Genomic DNA, 15,618 nt, shown 5'->3' on the forward strand with positions numbered 1-15,618 from the left:
GAATTGAACCGAACCAAACCAACTAGTTAGTAACATGATTTAGTGGAAGCATTTTCACGCAAAGTAGAAGCAATAATGGAGGGATTGAATAATATAGTTTTCACCCCTTGTTTCTCTAAGGAATATTGAAATAATATAGTTTTCATGTTAAGTTTTGCATGGAAGAAAGAAAGACGGGGATGTAAAGTATTATTTCAATTTGTTTGTAATATACAACAATATATAAATTAACTATAAGAAATATATAAAATTTGATGTTCTCTAAGAGCTTCAATCAACACGGGAGGGTTACTTCTGCAACCACTCTAAAGGTGCTCAAGATTACAACGAGTTAGATAAAATACCTCTAGAACTTTGAATTCAATAACTTGAGTTTGACTCGTGATAGGATCTCTCTTCTTGTGGAATCTACATAAAATAGGAAAACCATTCCAAAACAAAATTTTACAAGGGGTTCTATGGTGTAGTGGTTAGCACTTTGGACTTTGAATCCAACGACCTGGGTTCAACTCCCGATAGAACCTTTAAGAAATCACCTTGATGTAAAATCCCAGAATAAGGTAACAACAACCTAAGACATTTTTTAAAAGGGTGTTACTTAGCATTCGATGCGAAAACACAAATTTACTTTGAGGCATAAGGAGGCATCAAATTTATAAGTTCTTAGGAATAGCCCACCATGATATTGTGCACATAGTATCTACTAGAGACCAAGGGTACATGTGGGGAAGCTATTATTTCATGGATACCACTTTAGTTATATACTACAATGTAAAGTCATATGGATCATGATGAGCATTTTCTCCCATATCTTGGTTTCGAATAACTCCTAAACTTCATTACCTTTTATAACCTCTCGAGATAAGGATTCATGGATACCACTTTAGTTATATACTACGATGTAAAGTCATATGGATCATGATGAGCATTTTCTCCCATATCTTGGTTTCGAATAACTCCCAAACTTCATTACCTTTTATAACCTCTCGAGATAAGGATTCATAAAACATTTCATAAAATAAGATCTACTGATGTGTTTCATAGCATTTGAAGGTCATCTAGGTCATTAAAACGAAGGTAAATTACCTTAGGGGCATTATAGTCATTTTACATTGTTTCTTGGTTTACCTACTTATCCTTATCCAATGACCACCAAATTTCATATCTAACCTCAACATGCTATAATATGCTCAGTATTAAAATATGATAGGCAGTGGAGCTCATATAGTAGGTTATTTTGATGTTACTTAAATCTAGAACTATTTGATCGGTTCAGGGTCTTAACTCACGGTTCTTTGGGTTTTTCTTTCATATATCCTTAATTCATACTTGGTTTAGGGTTCATATGAAAATCCAAATGAATTCTACAGGTATTTCTTAATAAAGAGTCCAAGGGGGCTACTTACCTCGTCGTCAACGTTTGGGACCTCCATTCTTGAGCTTCAAGTATCTGAATTACTTCAAATTTCCTTCCACATACTCCTTATTGTATCTAGTTTATGAAACCATAATGTTTTTCTTGACAATCGGTCTAAAATGGGGTTAAAATTGAGAAAACCAGAGAAAAGATCAAATTTTGAGTTGACTTGGACAGTTCAGTTGAACTGGCCGTATCATCGTTTTCTTCCTCTGAACAGGTAGAAGATGCGCATTTTTCGCCTCACCACCATCTGAAACTCGGCCTGTATAGCCACATTTATTGCGTTTTTCTCCTCGATTTCTTCGTGAAACTTAAAGATGGATGTTACAAGAAAGGGCTAGGGATTTATTTGATACCTTCTTGTGGATCGTAGCCTAAGATATTCGCTTCCAAAGTTCATCCAAAATCTGATTTATCGCTAGAGATAAAACAAATGATTTCTTATTGGGTAGCCAATTCTAGGGGTTTCAAGGCCCTATTTCTTCATTGAACCACTTCCATATCCTTTCTTTAGGCTAAAGAAATTGGATTGGAGGAACGTCTTTAAGTGTAGGACCTTAATTTCCAGAAATCATTCTCGGTATGCAACTCACTCTAAACGCCAGATTTTCAATCTCGTCAGTAGCTGGTTCTACAACGTTTCAGCACTCGATTCATTCATCAAGTTTACTCAATTTCTTCCTCTGAAGCTAGAGGAATCCTTAATTTGAAGGAAAAGAGATCATAGATAGAAATTCGACTCTTATCCCCAATTTAATTTCGAAACCTATTTCCTTCAATTCGGCACGCTCTCGAGGTTATTTTTCTTCGTGGTCTTCTATGGAAGCATTCATTGGATGTGCAGAAACTAATTGGAATCATTCTTGCTCGATGAGTCATCATGTATCCTCGGATTGGATTTTCAAGTTTCGATTGAAGTTCTTCAATGGTAGATTGAATTGGGGGAATGACTTCTGGGTACTTTCAGCACTCTATTCCTTCATACAACTTGTGGGTAATCTTGTTGAGAAACTGTAGGAATAAGTTTGAAGAGAAATGATGGAGGATTGCTCTCGAATTTGGAAGAAATCTGAGAGTAGGAGACCCATAATCTAAATGGTTATTGCATTCGATCGGGGGATCGACCTTTCTCGATTCGTATTCCATATTGTTGCTCCTACTTCAGACTTTATAGGAGGAGCTTAAACCAACATTGAGAGCTCTCGAATCTTCGTTATTTAGAAGTTTGAAGAGAAATGATGGAGGATTGCTCTGGAATTTGGATGAAATCCTAGAGTCAAAGACCCATAATCTAAACGCTTATTGCCTTCGATTGGGGGATCAACCTTTCACAATTCTTATTTCGTATTGTTGCTCATACTTCAGACTTTATAGGAGGAACTTAAACCGACATTGAGAGCTCCAGATTCTTCATTATTTAGAGCTTAAACGACTTTTCAATTACTCAAATCAGAGCTAAAACGAAGAAATTACAGTCGAGACAATATACCCGACGTGATGATGTGGCAGCAAAATTAAAATGATTGACAAATCAAAATATATCAAAGTATGACATTTATAATTTTGGAAGAGTAACAAATGGTGGAGTTTTTCTTATTATTATATTTCTAAATAAAATTATTTTTCCAAAATATAAATTTGAATCTAACCGTTACATCAATTTTTACTATTACTATATTATGTTATTAAATTACTATATTTTAAAATTTTGGTAGTTACTCACATAGTTTTTATTATTATTATATTAAAAATTTTAAATAAATGAATTTGGAAAATTTTCTTATTTATTTATTTTTAATCTCCACCTTCCATTATTCCAACACAATCCAATGGTCAATATTAATTCCTCCATTTTTCCACTTTTCTTCTCTATATAAACTCATCAACTTCCCCACATTTTAAACACATAACTTCCATAAATTCTCCAATCCTCATTTGTTCAAAGTCTCCATTGTTTGTTGCTCTCTCCAAGCTTACAAGTTTATTTCTCTTCATCTTATTGTTGAGAGGGATTATTATTGTATTGTTAGAAAATAGTTGTGAGTGTTCCAAATTGTAAATCTACTCTTTCAGAGAGTTGTGGTGTGTTACTTTCAAACTCAAATATTTGTATCGGTTTGATCCTGCGTCGTGGAAAGAATTGAGTTTGCTCTTGAACTCGTAAAAAGAGGGAATCGAAGCTGCTTTACCGAGGAAGGGAAGGAGCAGCTCTCAAGGAATTGACTGAATTTTCGCCGCGGTGTAGCGGTTTGACTCTGATCCGTGGAAAGAGTCGAGAAAGTTCTTTATTCAAATTCCCAAGAGGCGCTTGGGGAGTGGAGTAGGTTGAGTTTGACCGAACCACTATAAAACGACGGTGTCATTTTCTCTAATTCTTTTCTATTTAATTTCAAAACTATTATTGTGATTTATTGCATGTTCTACTTGATTATTGTTTTGACTTGAATTGTTTTGTTCTAGTAATTATCATCTTCTACTTATTTGTAAAAAAAAGATTCATCATTAGAAAAATTAATCAAGTTTAGACACTTTTATCGTTAAAACCCTATTCACCCCCTCTCTAGGGTTGCTATACAAATCCAACACTTTAATCAAGCTGAAGCCTTGGACTAGGCAAATTGTTTAGTGATAGTTGAAATGGATGACTTCGACGTCGTGTCAGGAATGAACGTCCTGCTGAAACACAAAGTCATTTACATGCCCCTAGCAAAATGTCTAGTAGTAACAGAGTCTAACCCGACGATCATTCAGAAAAACATCCATCAACAAAGAGAGTTGAAAAAGATGTCGATACTAAAGTTGAGAAAGAATTATAGCCATGATGAATCTATGCTTGCTGCTATTGTTGTAATTGAAAAGGGGAGCTCGAGTGAGCCAACCTCAATAGAAACCTTGTTGCCACTACATAAACACCACGACGCAAAACAAGGTCAGATAATGGATTTATCCCCACCAGGAGAGACAAAAACAAGGTCAGATACTGAATAAGAGAGAAAAAAAATAAACCACTGAAGCAACACATGTTCACACAGAAATACCATCTAGACGGATGAAGAGAAGGGTCAGTTGGAAGCGCCAACCACAATAATTTCAAGAAAAATAAAGAGTTCATATAAGTTAAGGTCAGATCAACTTCGAGTTCAAAGCAACAAAAACCAAAGACTGGTGTGAAAATATTATGAACTAGTTAAAGTTATCCATAAGATTATGAAGACATCATATAGAATCCAATTGCTCTTATGGATGCGGACTAACCTTGTTGTCCACGTTAGAAACTTGAAACGTTATTATTTCGACCAAGAAGACATCAAGTAGAAGAAGGTGGTATGACATCATACAAATAAGAAAAAGTTTCAAGCGAAGAAAGTAGGAAAGACAGGAACAGAGAAGACATGAAGACTCAACAAACCGAGAAGTGGTTTTCAATAGCACCTAATAGGTTGGAAGAGACTCCTCATTATGAGATCAGCTGGAAGCGTATTGAGAGACCTAAATTCAGCCTCATCCAATAAATTGTGTGGGGGCAGATGTCACAGTCATGATTGCCTAAGGCGTGTTTCCTATGGTTGCATGTTGCATGTCTCAGCCATTCTTGTAAACGATTTATTGTCTAAGGCGGTTATTTTGGCAATGTTATTGTTTACCGGTTATTTAGGCGACACGCCTTGAGCAATCATGACCATCACAATTGGCTAAGACATTTGTTGTCCATATGTTATTGTTGTCCAAGAGACTCCTCATTATGAAGTCAGGATTGACTAAGACATTTAAAGAAGTTTTACCTAGAGCAACTTCTATCACAATCCTCTTCTCGCTCTCTGAAACTTCTTTAAATGTTATTGTTCACCGGTTATTTGGGCGCATCTTCCTTAAAAGAATTGTGATGACAGATGACCTAGGTAAAACTTCTATTGAGAGATTAGTGCAATAGAGAATCTGTGTCCCTTTACTGAAACCTTCAGCGGACAACATAACAAACAGTTCCTAGAAAAAATATCATAGAACAATTTGTGTAATGCCTTTGAAGTTAGGCTCGAGGCTCTATCTTATCTCCCAAGAATATGGTTCATTCTCTATTCACATAGAAATTCTGCAATAGAAAGTGGAAGTCCTAATGGAATGATTTGAAAGTGGTACCCTCATCTTTTTTTATAAGACTACCTTGGCCTTCGTGGAATGATTATGCTATGTTGATTCTTAGAGAAAGGAGTAGGAGTAAGAGTAGATGACTGTTTATGGTCCAAGTCCCGAAAAAGTAAGTCTTGATGTCAAGAAAGGAGAGGAATCCTCATAGTTCCAAGATTTGAAGAGAATCATACATACACAAATTTTCTTTTGTTTGTTTATTCTTGTTGTTTGCTCTCTTCAATTAACATGTTGTAAAGACACTTGAAAATTATAATTAAATATAGTTTTTTTTTTTCTTTCTAAATATCCAGTTGAATTACTTCTTGGTTCAAGGTTTGAAAAACCTATTTCAAATCTTATTATATTGCATGCTTCAATTTGATATAATTGTTGGGGGCATTTTGAGAATCAAACTCGAGACCTCTCGCACCCGAAGCGAGAATCATACCACTAGACCAAATGCCTTGTAGTGGATCTATCATTATTAGTTGCTGGTCCATATCTTTTATGCGCCTCAATATTTGAAGTTTATCCACATGTTTTTGTGTTTTAGAACCTATTATTATTGTCATGTTAACTTCACATTGTTGGTAACCACACTACCCTACGTTTTATAATCTCTATGTATTTGCTGAAACCACCACACCTAAATGAAGTTCTTAAATAATCAAATAAATTATAAAGGATAGGGAAATAACAATAAATGAAAAGAGCCTGTAACAAAAGGCAAACATGATACCTATGGTGAGCTGTACTAGAAGACAAATATACTATAATAAAAGATCAAATATGATATATATGATAAGTTATAATTTAGGATTAAATATCCTTAACATTAAAGAAAGACTTCTGACCTCATGAACCATTAGTATGTAATCATAAGAAAGAGTATTTGAAGCATCACGTTGTTGCTGTATGTCTAAGCCATTGCAAACATGCTCAAAAGGTTTCTCTCAATTTTCACAAAATTTACATTAATATTTGAAGATTCAATCTAGCTAGTTTTCATAACACTACGTTGTCCTCGGCCACTAAGATTCTTTCCAATTTACACTTTTCACGACTCAAGTTTTCATATTTCTTTTCTAATTTCTTTGTGTTGACTTTGTTGCCCAAAAATTGGTGTATTCCCCTCATTGACCTTATTATGATAATATTTGTATAATTATGAACTCAAATATTTAGAAACATTATCTTTTTAATATAATATACTACTTTTTCTATTTTGCAATGTGTCTCGAGTTGCAGACCTGTCACTTCATACATATGACAATCATGAAAATTCTAGATATAAAAACATACACGATTACTTTCTTTAAGGCATCCCATATATACTTTCCCATTACTTGGTATACTAGGGCAATAAAGTCTAAGGAACATAATTCTACCACTAAAAGTATTTTTGTTTTCTTTGGATTTCATTTATTTGCAGTTATCATGTTAAATTTTTTTACTATTGTTTTTACAACAACCAAAACCATTTGATAGAGTTTGAAGAGAAATAGTGGAGGATTGCTCTCGAATTTGGAAGAAATCTGAGTGTAGGAGACCCATAATCTAAACGCTTATTGCCTTCGATTAGGTGATCGACCTTTCTTGATTCTTATTCCGTATTGTTGCTCCTACTTCAGACTTTATAGGAGGAGCTTAAACCTACCTTGAGAGCTATAAGAGAGATGCTATTTAGAAGTTTAAAGAGAAATGGTGGAGGATTGCTCTCGAATTTGGAAGAAATTATAGAGTAGGAGACCCATAATCTAAACGCTTATTGCCTTCGATTGGGGGATCGATCTTTCTTGATTCTTATTCCGTGTTGTTGCTCCTACTTTAATATTTGTAGGAGGAGCTTAAACCGACATTGAGAGCTGTAGAATTTTCGTTATTTAGAGATCGAACTTTCTGGATAATTTTTCGGAGATATCAACTCCGATCATAGCCTTACCGACCTTGGCTTTGAATACTAGTCGTTGGATGTGATGATCCGTGCGGCATTTCTATAATTGTCCATTATTCCAGGGGTATTTTGGTAATTTGCCACTTTTGAAATATTTTATTATTATTTTTCTCGAAAAATCCATAATTTTTCTACAAATTCCTCATCGCTTTTTTGATCATTTTCCCCTTATTTTGAATCTTGCATTCCTTCTAGATAAGGAATTACAAATCCGGAAAGATTTTTGATAATTGATAAAATGACTTTTTTGCCCTAAAATCACTTGTTAGGTACTCAGTTGACTAAGTCCCTTGTTCTTGCTTAATCCTTTAATTTTTTTTCCTTTCTATCCTTTGGGTCTTTTATGAGTGGCTTATTCTTATGGGAGTTAATTTCCTTCATTTTTTGGTGTTACATATACATATTCGTTACAAACACAAAATAAGAAGCAGGCTCAAAAGAAGAAAAAAAATACTAGATTAAAAACAGAGGTTAGTCCATGGCCCACACTCCAAAGTCCGCTCTCATCCATGACCAAATCTTAGTTACTTGAAAAAAAATGATAAACATGGAGTGAGTAAAACTTATTAAGTAGCCTACTAGTAGGTTCTTAATCGCGACCTCAAGATCTTAGAACTTAGAGGTCATCGTGTCATGTATCATATACTGATCTTGAAAACCTTCCCCTAAAATAAACTTCAATTTTCTCCCCATGAACACATGAGTGGTGTCGTCATAATGATGTAATCCTACTAGTAAATCGTGGTGCAGGACATCTCGTTTAGCCGAAGGGAAAGGTAGGCCTATCATAACATCCTTTTCATGATACATATTGTAGCACATCCTACCTAAAGAGAAATAGGGGCCTTTTAGTACACATCGTAATGGCAGATAATGGTTACTTATGGGTATGGATCCTAGCAACTTATTTAGCATGTTATTCACATAGTTCTACGTACTTGATACATGGATTATTGATGTACCTCTTTCCTTCACCAAACTTAGGGGTAAACTTATTTAGAAGGTGCAGGAACAAGTTTGGAAATGAATAGTGGACTATAGTTCTCGAATTCGAGGTAAATCCATGAACACGATACCCCAAAACAAAAAACTTGTACCTCTCGATTGGTTACTCGATTAAGCTTGCTTCTTACCCCTAATAGTCTACCCTAATTAATAATTTATAGACGGATTTTCAACTAGGGTATACTTTCGTAGTATGGATACATGAAAGATATTATGTACTGCAGACAAGTTTGGGAATTGCCCGATTCTATAGGCCACAAATCCAATCCTTTCTAATATCTCAAAGGAACGGATAAACCTAGGGCTTAGCTTCCCCTTTTAACCCTACTTGAGCACCCCTCTCATGGGGTGCTACCTTTAGGAATATATGATCCCCTACCTACAATTCCATGTCCTTGCGCCTTAGGTCTGCATAGCTTTTCTCTCGGCTTTGTGCGGTTTATATCCTAGCTTTAATATTCTGGACTGCGGCGTTGGTAATTTGCACCAGCTGTGGCCCAATAGTTGTCGTTTGCCCCCCTTCTTCCCAAAAGATAGGGGATCGAAATCTTCGTCCATAGAGAACCTCGTATGTGGCCATTTGTATGGTGGCTTGGCAACTATTATTATAAGCGAATTTCATAAGGGGTAGGTACTTATCCGAGCTTCCTGCAAAATCCATCACATATGCCCTCAACATGTCTTCCAATATTTGCTTGAGCATTTCTGTTTGACCATCTGTTTATGGGTGGAATGTCGTGTTATAACTGCGTACCCAATGCCTTTTGTTGAATTTTCCACAAGCGAGATTTAAATCTGGCATCTCGGTCTAATACTATTTTCTTTTGTTGAATTTCCAGAAGCGTACCCCATACCTTTACTAATGAAAATTCATTTTTAATGTTAGCAAGAGTAGCTCAGTTGGGAGATTGTTAGACTGAAGATTTGAAGGTCACACGTGTTTTATCCACGTTCAACGCACCTAATACACGTTTATTACCTAATTATACAATCTAAAAACCTAACTTGCTTATAGAATCTAAAATTAATGATTATTTCTTTTTTAAATATAATGAATTAGCGGAAATACCTTTACTTATGAATTTTCATTTTTAATATTAGCGGGGATAGCTCTGTTAGGAGAGCGTCAAACTGAAGATTTGAAGGTCACGTGTTTGATCTCCACGTTCACGGCACCTAATTCTAGTTGCATAGCCCAACTATTCAATCTAAAATTAGTCATTATTCCTTTGTGAAATCTCAATGAATTATTGGAAATACCTAATGTGTTCTAGTTCACCACACCTTATACATGTTGGATAACTTGACTATCTTATTAAAAATTACTGATTATTTATATTTAAAATTTCAATGAATTAGCGAAAATACGTTTACTGATGAATTTTAATTTTTAATGTTAGTGTGGATAGCTCAGTTGAGAGAGCGTTAGATTGAAGATCTGAAGGTATCTTGTTCGATCCATGTTCACCGCACATGGTTCACGTTGCATAATTTGGCTAGTCAATCTAAAAGTAGTTATTAATTCTTTCTAAAATTTCAATTAATTAGCGGAAATACCTTTACTTAAAAACTTTCATTTTTAATGTTAGTGTGGATAGCTCAGTTGGGACTGAATATTGAACGTTACATGTTTAATCCACGTTCACCGCACCTGATTCAAGTTGACTAAGTTGCATAACCAGACTATTCAATCTAAAATTAGTGATTATTTCTTTTTAAAATATAATGAATTAGTGGTTGGGAGAGTGTCAAACTAAAGATTTGAAGGTCACGTGTTTGATCTCCATTTTCACTGCACCTGTTTCTATTTGCATAACCTGACTATTCGATAAAAAATTAGTCATTATTTCTGTTTAAAATCTCAATAAATCAGTTAAAATACCTTAACTAATGAATTTTTATTTCTAATGATTGCGTGGATAGCTCAGTTGGGAGAGCGTCAGATTGAAGATCTGAAGGTTACGTTTTCGATCAATGTTCATCCCACATGGTTCACATTGCTTAATTTGATTATTTAGCATCGTAAGTTGCATAACTTGACTATTCAATCTTTATCTTTAAGGTAGGTCTTGTTCGATTTACATTTATGGCATCTTATAGTTTAGTTGGTTATTATTTCTTTTTAAAATATAATGAATTAGTGGTTGGGAGAGTGTCAAACTAAAGATTTGAAGGTCACATGTTTAATCTCCACCCGCACCTCCGCACCTGTTTCCATTTGCATAAGCTAACTATTCAATCAAAAATTAGTTATTATTTATTTTTAAAATTTCAATGAATAATGGATAGCTCAGTTGGGACTGAATATTGAACGTTACATGTTTAATCCACGTTCACCGCACTTGGTTTACGTTGCATAAGTCCATTAAGTTGCATAATTTTATTCAATCTACCGTTAGTGATTATTTCTTTTTAAAATATAATGAATTAGCGAAAATACCTTTACTTGTGATTTTTTTTTCAAATATTAGCGAGGATAACTCAGTTTTGAGAGTGTCAGACTGAAAATCTGAAGGTCACGTGCTCGATCCACGTTCTTCACCGCACCTGATTGAAGTCACATAACTTGCCTACTCACTATTCAATTTAAAATTAGTGATTATTTCTTTTTAAAATTTCAATGAATTAGCTAAAACATAACTTGACTCCTCACCATTCAATTTAAAATTAGCGAGTATTTCTTTTTAAAATATCAATGAATTAGCTAAATACCTTACTAATGAGTTTTCATTTTTAATGTTAGCCGGGATAGCTTAATTAGGAGAGCATCACTGAAGATCTCAAGGTCACGTGTTTGATCCACGTTCACCGCACCTGATTCAAGTTGACTAAGTTGCATAACCAGACTATTCAATCTAAAATTAGTGATTATTTCTTTTTAAAATCACAATGAAGCTTTGAAAATATCTTTATCGATGAATTTTTATTTTTAATGTTAGCGGGGATAGCTCAATTTGGAGAGTGTTAGTGAAGTTCTAAAAGTCACATGTTTGATCAACATTCACTTCACCTAATTCAAGTTGACTAACTTACACAACTTGAATATTCCATCTAAAATGAGTGATATTTCTTTTTAAAATTACTTGACTACTTAATCTAAATTTAGTGATTATTTCTTTTTAAAATTTAAGTATTTTCATTTTCAATGTTAGAGGGGATAGCTTAGTTGGGAGAGCTTAATATTGAAGATTTGAAGGTCATGTGTTCGTTCGACCTTGGCAACACCTGATTCAAGTAGCGTGGATTTCTAATTCTTTATTTGACTATAAATGCTCTATAAGACATTTTGTAAAATGACTCATTTATTGCATCAAACAATAAAATTGATCTTTCGTAGAATCGTCAATAGATTCTAATTTCAATGTTGCTAAGTTAAGTTCTTTTGATGTAGGTGATGATTTTTCTGATTCGAGGACAAATCCTGAAGAGGGGGATGATGATAAGAATCACGGTGTACATTCTACTTTCAATGTTGCTGAGTTGAGTCCTTTTAATGTAAGTGATGATTTTTCTAATTCGAGAACGAATCCTTTTGAAGAGGGGGATGATGATAAGAATCCTGGTGTTCCAACTGGACCTATTACACAACCCAAGGCCAAGAAGATTCAACAAGCATTCATACATCATCTACAAAATTGGATAAGCTAGGTTCAACAATCATTTCATGTGTTACAAGCTGATTTGTTTGAGTCAAGATCATTTGGAGATTCAAAAGTAAATATTTGCATGGTTGAAGTAGCGGATGAAGTTGCAAGCATCATTTCATGAGTGGTTAGAAAACTTTATTTATTATTTTAATTTCATAAAGTTTGTAATGCTCATATTGACTTCGTATTCTGTGGAGATTTAAAGGGATCGAGATTAAATCACGGCCACTAACTTTTTTTGTGGGGAGACTATAAATACCCACAAATTATTATGTAAAAGCGTATTTGTGATCAATGAAATTGATCTCTCATGTTGAGACGTTCCCCTTATAGAAATCTGAGCATATCTTTGTAGTTTCTAAGTTTCATGCAATTCTTGTGGTAAATTGCATCTTACTTATTGTGCCTTGATCAAGTATTATGGAGTGATTCAATTTAGAAAAAGATTTCAAATCTTGCTTCTCACTCTTGGATCTCATAATCTAATTCTATCCTTATCTTTTGGTTAATTTCTTTAATACAAGGGTTCTTGCTTCTACAAAAGCTTGGCTTCTTGGGCTGAAGATTATGGTTGGTCTATCATCCTTCAACGGGATCTTCTATCCCCATGACTTGCTCTGATGCGGTCGTTCTTCTAACGCCAATTACACGTCCAGTTGTCGAGATTGTAATGTGAGTTTGTAGCCCATCCATTGAGGTTCTTTGAATGATTCTATAGCTTTATCATTTCTATGTTTAGAGTTTGATCATGGGTCTTGGGCGAAGGAATCCTTGGTTTACCACGCTTGAGTTGAAGGAAGTGTCATAGGGCTAATTTTTTTTTCCAATTTTTTCCAATTTTATTGATTTTTTTTTAGTGATTTTATTTCAATTTTGTCAAACCCACTCTTGTGCTCATCTCAATCATTTATCACATTAACCATTTGAATAAAATAAAGTCACATTAACCATTTGACCAAATGTCTATAGCATAACACTAACAAAGGTACAAAGTTCGTGACATTAACCATTTGAATCACCTTAATCCCACTTGCTGAACTTGACCAAATGTCTATAACATAACACTAACAAATGTAAAAATAATATTCCATTGGGAATCAAACCCGAGTCTCCTAGGTAAAAGTCAGATATCCTAGACGCTGGACGATAATGGATTTTTGGTATAGATGTCCTGAAGTCTTTTGTCAGACCGTTGAAGAGTTTTAGCATTATCTTTTGCTTAATGTCTAACTCTTCGACACGTCCTTCCCTGTGCATGTTAGAGTTCTTAGAACTACCGCGACGTTTCGAGCTGTTCGATTGTGTGACTTTTTCTTCAAAAGAGTCAACATCAAATGTTAGGTCTTTGATTGGCAACCCATCTAAGGGAGCGCCGATTGCATCGATTCCATCAACGATCTTCCCATGAGTTTATGGTGCATGACCCATTTTTTATACCATTCACCTTCGAGCACTACCATAGTTTTGCATCGTCCATGAGATGCATTGCGGCTAACGTAACTCTCAGGTCGTATGATAAAGTTACTGTAACCCTCAACTCTCAGGTCGTATGATAGAGTTCTTAAAGCTACTGCGACATTTTGAGGTGTTCAATCGTATGGCTTTTTCTTCAAAAGAGTCAACATCAAACGTCAGGTCTTTAATTGGCAATCCATCTAGGGGAGCATCGATTGCATCGATTCTATCAACAGTCTTCCCATGAGTTTATGGTGCATGACCCATTTTTTATATCATCCACCTTCAAGCGCCACCGTCCATGAGATGCATTGTGGCCAACATAACTCTTAGGTCCTATGAGCAAGTTTCTGTAACCTTCAAGTATTGTTCTACGTCAAAAATAATGTTTTTTAATTCCTTAGCATCCCGATTCCCATTTAATGATTTGTGTTTTTGGATTTTGAGTTTGTTAAGCCCAACATGAGCTTGGCTTGGTGTGTGGTTCTCTACGACCCTCTTTGTCAAACTGACTCGGGTGCTCATCTCAGTCATCTCAACTTCATGATGGCGTTCAGCAAAAGAGACCTTTAAAATGACGAGATTATCACATTAATCATTTGAATCACCTCAACCTCACTTGTTGAAATTGAACCAAATATCTATGACATAACACTATTAAAGGTTCAAAGTTCATAGAAGTCTTTTTAATCTAAGATAATATTGAACTTGACCATTATAGTGCCTCTCAAACCAAGTTCATAAAAGTCTTTTGAATTTAAGATACTATTGAACTCATCCGTTATAGTGCTTCTCAAACCTAGGTACAGTTTAAATATAATTGGTGACAAAAGATGAAACTATAAAATAAAAGAAATAAGAAAATAATATTTCATTGCCGAGAATCAATCTCGGGTCTCCTTGATGAAAGCTAGATCTTCTGTGTAACGTCTAACTCTTCGACACGTTTTCTTATGTGTGTGATAGAGTTCTCAAAGCTACCGCCACGTTTCTTGTTCTTCGATCGTGTGGCTCTTTCTTCAAAAGAGTCAACATCAAACATTAGGTCTTTGATTGGAAACCCATCCAGGAGAGGGTCGATTGCTTCAATTCTATCAATGGTCTTCCCATGATTTTTTGGTGCACGGCCAGGTTTTATATACAATTCACCTTCCAGCGCCACCATAGTTTTGAATCGTCCATGAGATGCATTGGGCCAACGTAACTTTCAGGTCCTCTGAGCAAGTTCCTATAGTCTTGAAGTATAATATCAAAACATATTAACGTATTTTATATGTTAAATATTAAAATAATTGATGTGTATCATAAACATTAAATAAAAATATATATTTGAAATTTGAATGAGATTCATATTAATTAAACATATATTATGATATTCTACGACATTTTAATATTATTTAAATAAAATATTATACCTTAATGTATTAGGTATTCAAATATATAATTTGAGAAAAATTATCACATGTTCACCGTAAATAGAACCCTAGGGTTAAATCAAAAAGCATCAAACACTACAAATTATCATATTTCATTCAAAAGCCTCGAATAATACCATACAAATTACAAAACAGTAAAAAATATATATTATTTCCATTGTACTCTTGTGTACAAAATTTTTAAAGGAAATTTAAAATAAATCGACCGTATTTGTTACACTTTTAAGTTCAATTACAATAAATCAAGAAAAGAATTGAGTGGCAATAAAATATCACTTTGATATTTGAATGTAATTTGAAGACATTTTATCCTTTGGAGTTCAATTACATTTAAGATTATTTATGTTATGTCTTATTTTCTTCAATAATAGCTTTTGGTAGTTTGTAGATGAACTACATTATGTTTGAATTATCATTTTAGTGTATTAAATGCTTATAATATTCAAGTTTGAAAACATTATGGAATACAAAAACTTTGTGTTTGAAACCATTTGGGTGTTATGTTTCTTTCAAACTTTGTTTTAGGTTTGGTGTTAAAATCTATTCATTGGATTAGTCATGATCAAGCTAATT

General features: G+C 34.3%; 1 non-coding gene across 1 annotated transcript; it reads left to right on the forward strand.

Annotated features, from left to right (window-relative positions):
* The first annotated feature begins 452 nt into the window (after nucleotides 1–452).
* TRNAQ-UUG lies at nucleotides 453–524 on the forward strand. Its single transcript has one exon. It is a non-coding gene; the product is annotated as a tRNA-Gln (tRNA).
* The last annotated feature ends 15,094 nt before the right edge of the window (nucleotides 525–15,618 follow it).

Source organism: Cucurbita maxima, unplaced genomic scaffold, assembly GCF_002738345.1.
Source record: "Cucurbita maxima cultivar Rimu unplaced genomic scaffold, Cmax_1.0 Cma_Scf00108, whole genome shotgun sequence".
Taxonomy (NCBI): domain Eukaryota; kingdom Viridiplantae; phylum Streptophyta; class Magnoliopsida; order Cucurbitales; family Cucurbitaceae; genus Cucurbita; species Cucurbita maxima.